Source organism: Ursus arctos, unplaced genomic scaffold, assembly GCF_023065955.2.
Source record: "Ursus arctos isolate Adak ecotype North America unplaced genomic scaffold, UrsArc2.0 scaffold_22, whole genome shotgun sequence".
NCBI classification, from domain to species: domain Eukaryota; kingdom Metazoa; phylum Chordata; class Mammalia; order Carnivora; family Ursidae; genus Ursus; species Ursus arctos.
The window spans coordinates 35,847,962-35,865,816 of NW_026622897.1; the positions used below are offsets into that span (position 1 = coordinate 35,847,962).

A 17,855-nucleotide genomic window follows, 5' to 3' on the forward strand; every position below is an offset into this window, starting at 1 on the left:
AAGCCATCAAATATCTTCCATAATACTTCTTATATTTAACTTGAGGACCATCCTGTTGTCATAGATATGTGCATGTGCAAGCATGCACAAGAACAGGCATTCTTGACACTGTCATGAACACCATTTTCATATGAAGTGACTTATCTTGGATCACAAAAGAATGTAACGATCTATATAATCAACATTCTTTGTTTAATGAGGGGGTATACCTAATATATATTGTTTTCATGGAATAATTCCTACTGACAACATATATTGAACCTCCAGGACATACCATGTGTGGTAGACAGACTCTTAACTTGGTCCCCATTATTCCCCATCCTGGTATTTACCCTTCATTTGATTCCTTCCGCTCTTGTGTATATATGGAAACTGTCAGCTTCTAACCAAAAGGATACAGCAAAAGTGATAGGATGTAAGTGATTATATGTACTTGATAATGTTATTATATCACATAAGGTATTAGCACTAATTTTTAAGGAGTATGTTTCTCCTTTTTAGTTGTTAAGATGCAAACTGCCATATAGTGGGGTTCCTAAGATGGGAGACCCATTTGGCAAGGGACTCCACATAGTTTCTGGAAGCTGAGAATAGCCTACAGAAGACAGTCATCCAAAAACTGAAGTGCATATTCCTAAAACTACAAGAAAATTAATTCTGCCAAAAACTTAAGTGATCTTGGGAGATTTTTTTTTATTGGTGAACCTCAGAGAAAACCATATCCATAGCCATAACATTGTTTGCAGCCTTATGAGATCCTAAGCATAGCATCCAATGAAGCTATGCCATTTCCTGACCCACAGACACTGAGAAAATAAATATGTGTTATTTCAAGCTGCTAAGTATGTAGCAATTTCTTATCCAACAATAAAAATACACTACATTTATTTGTTTTATGTTCTTTTTCTTTATTTGATTACATATTCTTAGAAGACTGGATCATGTCTTCTGTGCTTGGATTTACTTGTTTATAAGGGGTTTCAAAGTAAAATTTCAAGGTAACCTTTACAATATGTATGTATGTATGTAATATTTACCATACATGTATTAGTATACTATATACAACTATATGTAAAAATGTAGTATACTAATATACGAATATGCATACTAATATATGGTATACTATCTTGTTATTTTCTAAGCACTTTAATATGCATTGTTTTGTGTAATACACATATCCTGTGGCAAATGCAGAAAGATATTATATCTACTTCATAGTAAGGAAACTAAGGTTCAGGGGCGCCTGGGTGGCGCAGTTGTTAAGCGTCTGCCTTCGGCTCAGGGCGTGATCCCGGCGTTATGGGATGGAGCCCCACGTCAGGCTCCTCCACTATGATCCTACTTCTTCCTCTCCCACTCCCCCTGTTTGTGTTCCCTCTCTCGCTGGCTGTCTCTTATCTCTGTCAAATAAATAAATAAAATCTTAAAAAAAAAAAAAAAGGAAACTAAGGTTCAGAGAGTTAGGAGTAGCCCCACTAAAGTCTTATAGGAAGTAAACCATGGTGATAACAAAAGCCAGTGAGCCAAGCCACATCACAAACCTTGTCTTTAATCAAAGATTGGTTGGAATGCAATTTAGGCTCAGTTCAGGGTTGCTACAATTTACAACCAAACAGGCAAACAGGCAGAACAGATAAGGAAACAAATGAATGAACAAAATGCTCTGATGTCTCAGTTTTTCATGTATACCCAGGCTTGTCAGCCAATATAGCTTAATATTAATTAAGAAACCCACCATGATAGAAAAGCTCAGAACTGAGGCCTTTGCCTTTTAAACTATTATTCTAGGGTCATTGCCATGTCAGCACTCAAGTGTCTACTTTAGTTCGGTATAAAGGATTCTGTGCTGTATCAGGTTACAAAATATGAGGTTCTATTTTTATGGATCATCACATTAAAAGAATTCCTGGTCATCTATCCATCAGGTTACCATCCGAGTGTGATGTTATTTCTTTTCTTTTTTAAAAGTCATTTATTACATGCCTCCTATATACCACAGTTATAAAAGCATAAATCTCACAACAAATCTCTTAAGTAGTACTGTATGATATAAGGAATTTGACTTGTTTTTGTTCCAGGTTCCTGGAAAGAAGACTAAATTTTTGGAATTTAGGGGTGTCTTTGTTATTCATGGTGAGCATTGGAGTACAGCTGAGTTTATTCACTTCCTCATAAAACATCCTTGTTTTCACCCTGTAAGTGGAACACTATTTGGGTTTCTATAAAAATCTGTGCTCACGAATTACATTTTAAATTTTGTTTTGAATATAGTTGAGACACAATGTTACATTAGTTTCAGGCATATGACATAGTGATTCAACAAGTTTATATGTTGTGTTATTCTTACCACAAGTAACCAATCATCTGTCACCATACAACACTATCATTGACTATATTCCTTATGCTGGGCCTTTTATTCCCATGACTTATTTTTCCCATAACTGGAAAACTGTGGCACCTGCTCCCCTCATCTCTTTTACCCGTCCCCTCCACACACCTCCTTTCTGGCAACCATCAGTTTGTTCTCTGTATTTATAGATCTGATTCTGTTTTTATTTGTTTGTTTTTTAAGTTTCCATATATGAGTGAAATCATATGGTATTTATCTTCCTCAGTCTGATTTATTTCACTTAGCATAATACACTAGGTCCATCTATGTTGTGTCAATTGAGATGTTATTTTTTATGGCTGCATTATCCTGCTTTTCCTTACCCCGTCATTGACAGATGCTCAGATACTTATATATCTTGGCTATTGTAAATAATGCTACAATAAACAGAGGAGTAAATATATCTTTTTGAATTAGTGTTTTCATTTTCTTTAGATAAATACCCAGTAGTGGAAGTATTGGTATTTGGTATTTCTACTTTTGATTTTGTGAGGAAACTCCATAATGTTTTCCACATTGATTGTACCAATTTACATTCCCACCAACAGTGTATAAGTGTTCCTTTTTCTCCACATCTTTGGCAACACTTGTTATTTCTTGTCTTTTTGATTCTAGCCATTCTGGTACGTGTGAAGTTATATCTCATTGTGGTTTGATTTGCATTTTCCTGATGATTAATGATGCTGAGCATCATTCATGCTGTCTGTTGGCCATCTGTATGTCTTCTTTGGAAAAGTGCTTATTTAGGTTCTCCGCCCATTTTTCAATTGAATTATTTTTATGATGTTGAGTTGTATAAATTCTTTATATATTCTTTATATATTTTGGACATAACCCCTTACCAGGTACATATCATTTGCAAATACCTTCTCCCATTCAATAGATTGCCTTTTTCATTTTGTTGATAGTTTCCTTCACTGTGCAAAAGTTTTTTTTTTTCTTTTAACGTGGTCCCAACAGTTTATTGCTGCTTTTGTTTCTCTTGCCTAAGAAGGCATATTTAGAAAAATGTTGTTATGGGGCTGATATCAGAGAAATTATTGCCTATTTTTTTGCTAGGATTTTTATACTTTCAGGTCTTACATCTGGATCTTTAATCCATTTTGAGTTTATTTTTGTGTATAGTGTTGTAGAAAGTGGTCCTGTTTTCAAACACTATTTATTAAAGAAATTGTATTTTCGCATTGCAAATTCTTACCTCCTTTGTTGTAGATTAATTAACCATATAAGTGTAGATTTATTTCTAGACTCTATTCTGTGTCTATTTTTATGCCAGTACCATACCGCTGATTACTACAGCTTTGTAGTATATCTTAAAATCTGTGTTTCTGAGACCTCCAGCTTTGTTCTTTCTCAACATTGCTTTGGTCATTCAGGGTCCTTTGTGGTTCCATACAAATTTTAATATTATATTTTCAAGTTTGTGAAAAATGCTATTTGTATTTTGATAGAGATTCCACTGAATCTGTAGATTGCTTTGTGTAGTGTGGATATTTTAATAATATTAATTCTTCCAATCCATGAGCATGGAATATCTTTCCATTTGTATCATCTTCAATTTCTTTCATCAATGTTTTATAGTTTACAGGGTACAGGTCTTTAACCCCTTTGGGCATTTTATTATTTTTGGTAGAATTGTAAATGGAATTGTTTTCTTAAATTTTCATTCTGCTATTTTGTTAGTATTTGTATATAGAAACACTATTAGTATATAGAACACTACCGAATTTTGGTAGTGTAGTTTTATTTCAATTATACCAGTTATTTTTATAGAAGGTATCTTTTTTTTTTAAGATTTTATTTATTTATTTGACAGAGAGAGAGACAGCCTGCGAGAGAGGGAACACAAGCAGGGGGAGTGGGAGAGGAAGAAGCAGGCTCCCAGCAGAGGAGCTCGATGTGGGGCTCGATGTGGGGCTCGATCCCAGGACCCCAGGATCACGCCCTGAGCCAAAGGCAGGTGCTTAATGACTGAGCCACCCAGGAGCCCCAATAGAAGGTATCTTTTTAACATCAAGTGAATCAAAAAATTTAAATTGGTGTCTATCAGCTTGAATATTTTATTTTTTAACTATAATTTATGTTGAACACTTCTTATCTTTCCTAAGTAGATTTTTTACACCTTTCACTTGCAATTTTTGAATTATTAAAAAAAAAGTAGCTTAAAATATCACTTAAACTTAGATATTTCAACTGCATAAAAATTTACATTTTTACTCCATTTCTAGATTTGGAATGTAACTGAGTATGAGAAGTTGTCTTTGGGGTTTTTTGTTTGTTTTGTTTTGGTTTTTTTTTTTTGTTTTTTTGACTTGGGATCTCATTTTGCTAAGTGAGCATATTTGGTAACTGTAAATAATTCACTGTGCTTTACAATGGGCCACTTTCAGCCTTTGTGGTTTGTACGTGGCCCTCTAAGGCATCCCAGTAGGACAGTCACTACACTCCTGAGAGAGGCTGTAAGTCAGTGTGTAGGGTCAGCATGGTGCCATTTTAAAGAATGTCTGTACAATCTGTGGACTTCTTATGGCTTACATAAAAAAGTCTGGCACACAGCAGGTGAGAGTAAATTTCCCTTACTCTGATGTTGCTGAAGTTACAGGGCAGTCAGGGACAGAAAGTAAGAGTAAATATCTGAAGTGATAAAAGAAAGTCATAGAGACCTTCCCAACTTTTCTAGGTTTTTATTGCTACTATTTATGACTTATATCTAAAACAAAACAGCTTCAACTAGCTGTTTCTGACTAATTCAATTTTTTTTCCTATCAAGATACTTTTAAAAAGCCTCTACTAATTTTTTGATAAAATTTCCTAAAACATACATAAGTAAGAAGGCGTATTGTGGTTTAATGCCAATTCCTAATACGGTAACAAGTTCTTCAGGTCATTGATTCAATCATTCAGTAATAATTTTTGAGCACTTGCTATGAACCACATTTGGTAGTGGGAACACAATAACAGGGGTGGAGGGTAGGAAATGGGTGTATGTCATGTGTCAGATCAAGGGAAGCCCCTTGTGGGGGCTAAATTTTTTCCTGTTCCTTTACACATGCTAACTGTGGTTAGTAAGATGTATTTTCTGCTTGTAATGGAAATAACATCTCCTGGGATAGTCAAATGTAATAATAACTAAACTGCAGAGTTTAAACACACATGGCAACACAAAGAAATATTTTTTTAATTGAATTTCTCTGCCCAATTTTTGGAATCACATCCCTCTCCTGCAACAAAATTTCTCTTACCTAACTTTGTGTCTTCTCAATTTCCAAAGCATAACTTTAAAGGCCAACAAAAATTGAAAACCAAGAAAAATCTCAAATCCTTTAACTTGCCTTCATGTAAAAGTGAGGAAATTTTGGCACAATGTAGCTAAGACAACATGCCTTTGAACCATTTTGGGAATTATCATTTAGCTGGCCTTGTAGAAAGGACTGGGGCTGCTCAGTCAATTACGTTTGGTGCCTCTGAGCAAGATTAGGAGCTATAAATGATAATTGCCCTGTGACTTGCACTACTTTGTTTTTTGAAAATCAAAGTATTTTTCCTTGTTTGCAAATGAAGGGTACATGCTGAGAGAAAGCTGTGAAAAAGTTTGGGCTGTGGTAGGAGGTGTTTCAGGCACCTAAAAAGATAAATGTAGAGACGGAAACGAGAACTCTAAGAACATGGAGTACGAATGAGATAAATCATGAGAATCTGTTCAAAGAAAGAAATATTGAGGGAACAACAGCAGGAAGAACAGAACCTGAGCCTCCCACACATTCACTCTGGCCCAGCTCCAGCCAGAGACACAGTGAGCACATTTGATATAAAGTTTTGAGGGGAAAAATGAAAGTGAGGAAAATATCAATAATTCAATAGTGTGTAGAGCCAAAGGAAAAAGTTAAAAATAAAAACAGAAAAAAAAATCAACAATACTTATTTTGCCTTTTACTACCACAAAGGCTATCTGAAGAGACCTTTTAAAATGGGAAAAAAGTGTGAGAAAGCAGCCTAACATTGAGTACCATCTGTGTGGTACAGAGTTCCACATGCATTATATTATTTAATTTCCCAGACAACTCTGAACTGTACTTACTTTTTTTTTTCCTATTTTTAAACAGGAAAAGTGAGGCTCAGGAGATTTTCATCTGTCTTAATACAATAAGCTGAATTTCAAATGTGTCTAATGATGAAGTTAACACTACTACTCAATACAATTCTGCAGCATTCTGTTCAGAATATTCGGTATAAACATTCAGTACTTAACCTGACTCATTTTTTTCCTGCCATCTACACTAAAAAAGTACATCTACCCACACAAAAATACATGTTTAAAATAGCACAGGGTCATGAATATCAAGCCCTTAATTGTTTGCTGGAAACTCCATGTGCTATGGTAGGTTAAGGATGAGAGAGTTAATATAGGCTGGAGTTACTCATCCGTGAGTTACATGGAAGATAACAATCTGGAGGGGGACCAAGTGAGTCCTAGTGTAACTAAAGGGGGAAACTTTACATGATGAGTCATTTAAGTCTTTTTTTTTTAAGTTTCGTTTCTTTTCTTTTTTTCTTTTCTTTTCTTTTCTTTTCTTTTCTTTTCTTTTCTTTTCTTTCTTTCTTTGTAAGATTTTATTTATTTTTTTGACAGAGAGGGAGAGAGCACAAGCAGGGGGAGTGGCAGGCAGAGGGAGAGGGAGAAGCAGGCTCCCCACTGAACAGGGATCCCGATGCAGGGCTCTATCCCAGGACCCTGGGATCATGACCTAGGCTGAAGGCAGACACTTAACTGACTAAGCCAACCAGGTGCCCCATCATGTACGTCTTGATCAGACCACATTAATTGCGATATTTCACATATTGAAATCAATCATTAAAATTTACTAGAGCCAATAAAAGTGGTAAAGCTTTTCCACCAATATAATTCAGAAATTAGTTCATTCATTCATAAATTGAACTTCTATTGAGCACCTACTATGTGGCAAACCTATGTTAGCCAACCAGAGTGTAATCATGATTAAGGACTTGAGACTGAATATTCTAGCCACCAAGGAACACACTTTCTAGTGAGGGAGATGGGGAGATAAGCTTAACTATTATGAAATGTCTTTAATATGGTATTAGGAGTATGAGGGACAGAAGCAGGAAAATGTTTACTCTTAGCCTGGAAGGCTGACCTAAAGCCTGTATAGTTTTGATAAGAATCAAATACATGCTGGTTGCTACAGTCTTTAAGGATCTCATGATTGTCTGTGTACTGCACTAATAGTTAATATCAACCTGAATGATAAGCACCAGCGGAATCTTGCAAAAGTAGTTTTATAAGTAGAAATTCAAAGAAATTTGAAGAAACTTTTGTAATCTGATACTCCCTGCATGCCCCCTTCCCTTTGATTACTAAGCATTTAACAACCAGCCTCACACAGCAAAAAGTGCAGCTCTTTCTGCCCACAGGTCCTGTCTCTGTGCTACTTAAATAAAGTTAGTGAATTGCACTGTAAGCATCTCAAGAAAATTTTCTTGACCATTGCATTAGAGGACCCCATAACAAGATCACCAAAGAGAGGCATTAACTAATTTGTAGGAAATTAGGGACAGTTTTATGGGAAAAGATACATAGATATTAGATATTTATCTAGATAGTTCATAGAGAAATTAAGTTTCAGTCAAATTAAGATGATGGGGAAGAGCTATTTACTACCCTCCAATGGCCTGTCTCACTGCCCACATGCCCTGACAATGCCCTGAAAAAGTTTTTCTATTACCCACAGTCTTTCATCAAATTAGGCCAATGTCCAGAGCACTGGCTCCTCATCTCACTTGCACCTATGCCAAAGGTATAAAATTTGGTGCAGATGTTTGCACCTTAATGCTTCAAGGTATAGAACTTTTAGCCAATGTTGTAGCCCCTAGGATGGAACCGAAGGGAAGAACAGTGATTACTGAACAGAGTTGGGGAAGTCCCAAAGTAACACAAGACGGTGTGACTATTGCAAAGGCAATTGACTTAAAAGTTAAATATAAAAATATTGGCACTAAACTTGTTCAAGATGTTGCCAATAACACTTTTGAAGAGGCTGGGGATTGCACTACTCCCACCACTATCCTGGCATCTTCTATTGCCAAGGAAAACTTCAAGAAGATTAGCAAAGGTGTTAATCCTGTGGAAATCAGGAGAGGTGTGTTATTAGCTCTTGATCCTGCAACTGCTGAACTTAAGAAGCAGTCTTCAGTGACAACACCTGAAGAAATTGCTCAGGGTGTTATGATTTTTAAATGGAGACAAAGAAATTGGCAACATAATTTCTGATGCAATGAAAAAGTTTGGAAGACAGGGTGTCATTACAGTAAAGAATGGGGAAAACACTAAATGATGAATTAGAAATTATTGAAGGCTTGAAATCTGATGGAGGTTATATTTCTCCATACTTTATTAATACATCAAAAGGTCAGCAATGTGAATTCCAAGATGCCTATGTTCTACTGAGTGAAAAGAAAATTTCTAGTGTCCAGTCCATCATACCTGCTCTTAAAATTGCCAATGCTCACTGTAAGCCCTCAGTAATAATTGCTGAAGATGTTAATGGAGAAGCTCTGAGTACACTCATTTTGAGTAGGCTAGAAGTTGGTCTTCAGGTTGTGGCAGTCAAAGCTCCAGGTTTTGGTGACAATAAAAAGAACCAGCTTAAAGACACAGCTATTGCTACTGGTGGTGCAATGTTTGGAGGAGAACTGACCTCACAACTTAGGAAAAATTGGAGAGGTCATTGTGACCAATGATGATGCCATGCTCTTAAAAGGAAAGGGTGAGAAGGCTCAAATTGAAAAATGTATTCAAGGAAATCATTGAGCAGTTATATATCACAACTAGAAAATATGAAAAGGAAAAGCTGAATGACTGGCAAAACTCAGATGGAGTAGCCGTGCTGAAGTTTGGTGGAACAAGTGATGTTGAAGTGAATGAAAGACAGAGTTACAGATACCCTCAATGCTACATGAACTGCTGTTGAAAAAGGCATTGCTCTGGGAGGGGGTTGTGCCCTGCTTCAGTGCATTCCCGCCTTGGATTCAATAACTCCAGCTAATGAAGATCAAAAAATCGGTATAGAAATTAAAAGAACACTCAAAATTCTTGCAACGACCATTGCTAAGAATGCAGGTGTTGAAGGATCATTGATCGTTGAGACAATGATGCAGAGTTCCTCAGACGTTATTATGACACTATGCTTGGAGATTTTGTGAATATGGTGGGAAAAGAAATCATTGATCCAACTAAGGTTGTAAGAACTGCTTTCTTGGATGCTGCTGGAGTGGACTTTCTGTTAACTAACTACAGCAGAAGCTTCCTAAAGAAGAGAAAGACCCAAGAATGGGTAGAATGGGTGGAATGGGAGGTTGTATGGGAGGTGGCATGTTCTGATCCCTAGAATAGTGCTTCACCATTATTTTTTTAAGTATTTATTTATTTGAGAGAGACAGACAGACAGAGACAGAGATAGGGAGAGAGAGCACCATTGGGGAGGAGAGGGAAAAGCAGGCTCTCTGCTGAGCAGGGAGCCCGATGTGGGGCTTGATCCTAGGACACTGAGATCATGACCTGAGCCCAAGGCAGACGCTTAACCAACTGATCCACCCAGGTGCTCCAGTGCTTTACCGTTATTAATGAACAGTGAGAGGAAGCTCAAGGCAGTGTTCCTCAACAATAACTTCAGAGAAGCCAGTTGAAGGAAATGACTGAAGAAAAGGTAGGCTGATATTTAAGGAAATCACTGTAACCATCAGTTACTGGTTTCTGTTGACAACATATAATGGTTTATTACTGTCATTGCCCATGCCTATGGAAAATTTATTTTATATTTTTGATTAAAAAGGCATCTGCACATTCCTGATAACTGGGTGCAAGAGCCATGTACCAATGTACTGCTTTCAACTTAAACCATTGAGGCATTTTTACTACTATTCTGTTAAAATCAGAATTTTAGTGCTTGCCATTACCAGATGAAAAGTAAAGAAACAGCCTTTCTGTGGAGAGTATGAATAATTGTATACAAAGTAGAGAAATATCCAATTATGTGACAACCTTTGTGTAAACCTTGCTTAAAGTTAAAAAAAGTGATGAGGAAAAGCATTATTGATAAAGATGATTTTAAGGAAGAAATTGGGGAATTCCTAGGTGAAAAATACAAATGTGCTTTGAATCCTTTCTCTGCCACTTAGTCACTTTGAAACCTTGGGTAATTTCTTAACTTCTTTGAATTTCGGTTTTCTCATCTATTAAATGGTTATAATAAAATCCTCTACAAAAGATGGTTGTGAGAAATAACCAGTATGAGTCACTAGGAAATCCAGTCTGAAATGTGATGATCATTTTTCTCCATGCATCAGATGTTCTGTGAGTCTAACCTTCAACACTGAGAAAGGAGAAACCTATTCTCCTAAAACTTATTTGAAAATTCTGTTGGCTACTGACTGCTATGCTCAATGGACCATAGTTCTGACTTAGCATGATAATTCCTTTGCTCTTGGGCCTGTCCTTCTAAATCCTTTAGATTCAAGTAATAGCCTATGTGAATGCTTTGCATGTCACATACAAATAGTCACATCACACACCTTGTTTAACGTTAGCATCCCTATATTAAGAGATGCCACAACACACCTACTTCACTTTAGGAACTGGTGTTGTGACAGCTGAGATACATAAATTCTGTAGCAGAGTGAGGAGCTTATGGTATTCATTTGCATGTCAAAACCCAAATTTTGCTTCTTCCTCATTTTTATTGACAATGATTATGTCTAGCTAATGGGAATAAACTGAAAGAGTTGTGCATCTCAATGAGTTCTCTAAATGCTTTGCTATAGTAGAGCTACAGATTAAAATAAAATTTTAATCATGTGTCCGCCTAAGTGCTAGAATAATAATAATGATTAAGGATCCTAGTCTGCTTTTTGTTCTACAAAAGGAACTTGACATCCATAGGAGGGGAAGAAAAAAAAAAGACTTCTTTCATTTCTTTATTGGCAGTTTTTATTGAAATCTTACAGTGCTGGGAAACCTGGAAATCTGCCCACTTTCTTTATAGTCAGTACAGTTTAAATTTTACCATCTACGTGTGCAAGTTTCTCTTGACAAAATCAAATCTTTATAAAACTTCACCTATGAATAGTGCTTAGTTTCTCAGACATGTTAATTTTAAAATTATAGAACTGAATTATAGGTAAAGAATGAATAAATCAAAGAATACTAGGTGGATAACTCCATAATCTGATACCTATTCCCAATATGTTGTTATTTAATACTTCACTGACCGTAGATATGGCACTTTTCCCCCTATATCTCAGCTCCTGGCCTGTATACTGCAGTAAAATGATCTTCCTTCCCTGCCAATGCCAAAGATCATTGTATAAGACAATGAACTGATGCATACTTTAAAAATTGTCACATATTATAAGACATGCTGAATTTAGTTAATATCTTAAAGTCAAAATAGATATTTGCTGTGTGAAATAAGATAGCAAGTTTAATGCAAAATTCTATAATTGTACACATAGTAATTTTAAACATAAAGATAAGCTTACAAATGATTTTAAAAACTGGGCCAGGAATCTTCAAAGTTAACAACAATAAAATTTAAAGATCAACAAGTTAGAAAGTATCTTTTCTAATTGGATTAGTTAAATTATATTAATAGTTACCTGATAATTTGACAAGAAAGAGGTGGGGGGAAAAGTACCCCAGTAATGTTCTCACGGACTTATCAGTCATGTTTTTATTAAAGGATATTGCTGTTAGGCTTTTTTGTCTGTTTTGGCCTGGGTCCTGAACCTGAAAATAGGATACAATGTGGGATTAAAGGGACTTTCTCCACCCCCACTGACATGCCCTGAAGTGAAGCATAAAGAGGTTTCTTCACTTCCTTTGATTTGGATTGGCAAATAGTATTTATGTAACTGAGGCCCAAGGGTGCAAGAACACCTGGCTCCAGAGGTCCCAGACTAGGCTGAGCCACTCCTGGCTGACAAAATCCACAGGCAGAGAGACAAGTCATGGTGAAACCAGAAAGGAATTGATTTCAGTGAAGCCAACACCAGGAAGACAGTGGACTAACACTCCAAAGTGTTAAAAATACTTCTAGGTTTATATAAGGAAAATGTGGAATAAAGGTCAGTGGGTGCATGTAGGTGGGCAGTAAAGGTCAAGTGGATAATTTTCTTGGGGTCAATCAACATGGGGACTTACTGGCATCAGGGTGGTCTCTATTGCATGAGGAGGTAGTTTCTGTTCCCATCACAGGATATTTTGCCCTCTGAATCTTTTGCCTGAGTTAAAAGATAGCTGGAAAGAAGAACTCAATCAGAAAGTATAGGCCGAGGTTAAAATGGAGGTAGCTGAAGTCCTCTTTCATTTACAGAAGTTTTGAAAAATGGAAATCATCTACTCCCACACAATTTATTATATGGCTAATCATATTATATACCTTTCAGCTATATTCATTAACATAACTTTATTATTTCACCATCTTTTTCAAACTAACATGACTACTTCAGATTTCTCAGAAAGATAAAAAGTTGCCAACAACTTCGCTGTTTATTGTAGAAAACCCTCCCTTTCCCACCCGGACAGTGACTTTCTCCTTAACCAAACATGCATGCAGCTCTTCTTAGCTCTCTCCCTACTAGGCCCTGACTTTGGGCTTTGTCCTTGGCCCTTTGGCCCAGTTTTAGCAAGAATCTTATTGAGTCATTCAGTGAAAAATCTCTCACCCTGGGTATCTGGTCACCCTCCATATCTGATCAAATTCCTCATCCCCCACACTGAAGATCTTATCACTCTGGCCTGCCTTCATCAAGAATCCTGTCAAACTGGTTTAGCCAGAATCCTCCATACCCCTGATGTTTTCCTCTCGGTAATTTTTCATCCAGACTCCCACTCTGATCTTTGCCTATAAATCCCCATTTTTTCTTGTTATGTGCAAATTTTAGTCTGTTTCCCCTGCTGCAAAACCCTCACCATAGTAATCTTTCTTTAATAAAGTTTACTTTATCATCTTTAACAAGTATCATGAAAAAGTTTTCTTTAACACCTTCTTTTAAGAGCAAACTTCAATCTATATGCTGTAGATAACATTAAATGACTGTTTATTCATAAGCTTCTTGGAAAATCTTCTCTCAAAATCCTTGTCTTGCTTTGTCCACCAACCCCAAACTATTCTCTCATGATCCTTTCTTGGTTCTAATCAAGCCTTCATGTTGGAAGATCCACCTTACAGTAAAATCCAAAACAATATAAATATTCAAAAATTTCCCAACCTTCTCCAAGACACTAAGAATCTATCAGGGTAGTTCTCTCCCTTATTGAACTGAAAAAAAAGCTCATCTTCACCTTACTGACAAATTGTTTGGGTGATATGTTATGGGAGCCAATATTTGACGATCTTAGTTACCACAAAAATCCAGTTGAAACCTTCTCACAGCTATGGTCCAAGACCCTATCTTGGAAACAACACACCCCTCTGAGGCCCCTGGTGCCTCTCACCTAGGGAACTCCACAGCTGTTCCAGTGACATAGCCCCATATTGGATCCAGGTTCTAATTCCTTTCTTCCTTACTCTCTTACTAATTATCATAAACATTTATTTCTATTACATGGGATATCTTGACAAGCCACTGGGATTCTGACTGAATATACACATGTTTCACAATAAATACACTTACCTCCAATGAAATTTTGTCTTACTTTCTAGGACATTTCTATTCATTATTGTAACATTTTAAGTCCTGAATCTCTTCTTCAATGAAAAGATAACTAATGAAGAGATAACCATCTAGCCTCTACTTGCAAGTTATCCGTGCCCTAAATATGTTTGTTAGAAACTCATTTAGATTACCTAGCATTACCTAGTCATGCTTGCTGATGGGTCATATGTAAAGACTGAAACAGGAAAATATTAAGCGGGAGTTACTTTAACGGATCTCACTTTACTCCTAAAATAATATCCTTTAACATGGACAAATCTTCCCAGATAGTAAACTCATTGCATTCACTACAAATCAGGCTCCTCAGTCTGAGTCCAATTAAGAAAAAGAAACCACACAGTGATTGAAATGGGAATAATGAAAGTAATACTTAAGCATTGATGGAAGAGTAATTATAAAATGTGAAAAGACTTTAATGATTTCCTACTGCTGAGATAGAGTACACTCATGAAGAGGTTAGGCTTGGGAGTGGGACAGTACAAAACCAGGCCTCAACTCAGATTTGGCATGTGCACTGTAGTTCGTGTACTTCTGACCTAAGCAATTTCCACTAGCTGTATGAACAACTCCTCTGTTCATAACTCTTCCCTTATGAGTTAATATATACTGATTCATACATATTGAAATATCATTTCCTATTCTCAGCTCCACACTATTGTTGCACGCAGATACGGGCAAATACTGGAAGCAACTCACATAATAATTAATAAGAGGTATGCTTGATTTTTCCTAAATTCCTACTAAATTTCCAAAAACTTTGTGTTCAGTTAGAGATATCTGTGTTCAGTAAGAAATATCAATGAAAGAAAGCTCTTGAATCTTGAAGGAAAGGATCTTATCAAATATTAACAATTAGTACAATAGTGACATTCCAAGGAATTGATCTTCGAATCCATATATTTCAATTAAAAGGAATACATCCTCCTCCTCAAAGAATGGCCAAAAGTTGGTTCCTACCAGGAACCTCAAACCAAGGATTATTAGGAACCTTCCAGCAGCAGATACTTCTTGGAAGGAAATACCTCTTATCTAGTAATTCTAGATCAATTAGACAACTACAGTAAATTCAGACATCTTCCCAAGATCAGTGGAATACTAACACAGATATTGACAGTTTAATCTGCATTCATTTATTCTTTCTTTTTCTTATATCCTTATGCTTTCCTTATCTAAGGCTACCCTTAACTATCTCACTTTTAAGGGTCCTTTATATTAATATAATTAATTACTAATATTAATATAATTAATATTATTTTAAATTAGTAGTCTTAATATTGCCTTCTGTCTCCTTAATCTTTTCTTGATTTGAATGCAATATCTGGCTCAAATATGCTTATTAATGGGTTATGAAACAGTTGGTTTCTTGGGTAATAGGACTCATTTGTTAGATGATATTTTAGATGGAAAATATTACAATTAAGAGAGCAAGAAATTTAATACTAAAGATTTGTCCATGTTAAAGGATATTATTTTAGGAGTAAAGTGAGATCCGTTAAAGTAACTCCCGCCTAATATTTTCCTGTTTCAGTCTTTACATATGACCCATCAGCAAGCATGACTAGGTAATGCTAGGTAATCTGAATGAGTTTCTAACAAACATATTTAGGGCACGGATAACTTGCAAGTAGGCTCTCTTCTCTACTGAATTAATGCTAAGGGAACTTTTGAGAAAGGTAGTTATTGTGATAGAACTTTCACAAAAACAGAAATTAGAAGAGAATTAAGAAATAGATTTTGTATATTTGGAGGCTGTTGTAATTTTGTAGATATTAAAAGTAAAACGTACTACTTCTCTATTGCTGTACTATTGGTAAAGATTTTATTGTCTGGCACTGGACAATTCTAAATAAGTCGTGCCAAAACATTACAACAGTATTTGACTAGCTCCTGGGTGGTGGGTGAGGAGGCGGGGGCAGGAGGGTTGAGGGGAAAAAAAGGTTGTTTTTGACCGCTGATGACTGGTATGAATTTGCAGAACAAAAGCTCATTGTTGCTACCTGAAAACTGAAGAAATAAGTCTTATCACTGTAAACTAATGGCTGACTTCAGGATAGTGCCTGACACAACATCAGTTAGAATCAATTTGGTCCATTCGCTTTCCCTCTATGAAAATGAGGTAATTAGATAACTCAAGAAGAAAGAAACAGAAGGAAAATTTAAATTTGAGAACCAAAATCCTAACAATTCAAGATGAATTCTGTATTGTTTTCCTCTCTCCCAGACTCATTACTTTATGCTTTGCAAGAGACCTAGAAAGTAGGCAGATGCTGAGGAGTATGTAAGAGAATATCGGGAAAGTCAGACAAATGCCACCAGGGCTACTGAACTCCTTACCCCCCCCCCAAAACAAAACAAAACAAATGAACTCCTCACCCATGAAGTACATGAAATCGAGCAGACTGTATTTGAAAATAGAGCTACTTTAGTTATATAATTGGCCTCAAAAAGGGAAGCGTGTGGTGCTTTAGAGGAAGAATACTGTGTATCTTTCTGAAGATCTCTATAGGACCTTTAATATAACAGGTCTGAAAAACAAACAAAAATAATAAAATTGAGTAATCTGTCTAATATTACCATTTCTGGCTTGTAGGGTCCTCATATTGGGGATGGGGTCTGTTCTTTTTATTTAATATGGATACTCTGGGCTCCCGGCTAAGAATCGGACTACAAATTGTGGTAATGATCTTTCTCTCCGTATTTGTGTGGCAGTGTCGTTTACGTGTTCTGAATCTCAAATATTTCTGTGCCAACTCTGTGCCATTCAGCGATTCAAAAAATATTCACCCAACAAAAAACACAAAGGAATCTAACACTGGAGGCTGAAACAATCAGTCCTGGAATCTTGACACACGACTATGACATCTTACAAAACAGTGAAGCTCTGTCCTCAGATATTAATGGTCTAGCTTGAACTCAGGGCGAAGAATGATGATAAGGAGACTCTGAGAATCAAAACCATGTATCTCTATACAACTTACAGTAATAGGTAATATATATTACGTGTTTACACTTACATGGCTGTGATATTTGACTCTCTTCATTAAACAAACAAACAAACAAACAAACTATTAATCAATTGTCTTAATCAGCCTGACTTTAAAACTCCTGCTTAGAGAGATAAAAGTTGCAGATAACTTTATTGTTCATTTCGGGAAGTCTGCTAAAAACCATTTATCTAAAAAATCAAGCTGTTCAATTTTTAGATAGCATCAACCAATCCTTTATTTCCCCAGACACTTAGAAACCCTTATTCAATACCTGCACCTCACTATTCCCACTACACCTCAGCCATTAACAGTATTTTCCTTAACCAATCCTAATTAAGCCCACAGATTGAAAGACTACCTACCTTAAACAAGAATCCACATAAATATCCTAACTTCACCTTCTATACTCCAAGCCACTACTGAGACTTTATCAAGTCAGTATTCTTCCTTACCGTGAAAGGATAACTTTAGCTTTGCCTTGCCGACAGCTTGTATACCGACAGATTGTATACCGACAGGGAGTTTGAATTCAACAGTCTTTTATTGCATTTGTTTTTTTGTTTCAGTGAGGCATTTTTTAAGATGGTTGAAAGGGTGGTAGTAAATACCAGATTATATGGGATTGTGAACATGGCCCAGCCTTAGCTCATTTGTATCAACCACTAATTCTGGAGCAGCCTTTTATCTGATTTCTGCATGCTTACTCCCTCAAGTCTCTCTCTATATTTCCGTGCCAGAAAGGACTT

At 36.3% G+C, this 17,855-nt stretch overlaps 1 pseudogene; it reads left to right on the plus strand.

Annotated features, from left to right (window-relative positions):
• LOC113260159 (60 kDa heat shock protein, mitochondrial-like) overlaps window positions 1-9,788 on the plus strand; it is a 50,529-nt pseudogene extending 40,741 nt beyond the window's left edge.
• Window positions 9,789-17,855: the final 8,067 nt, after the last annotated feature.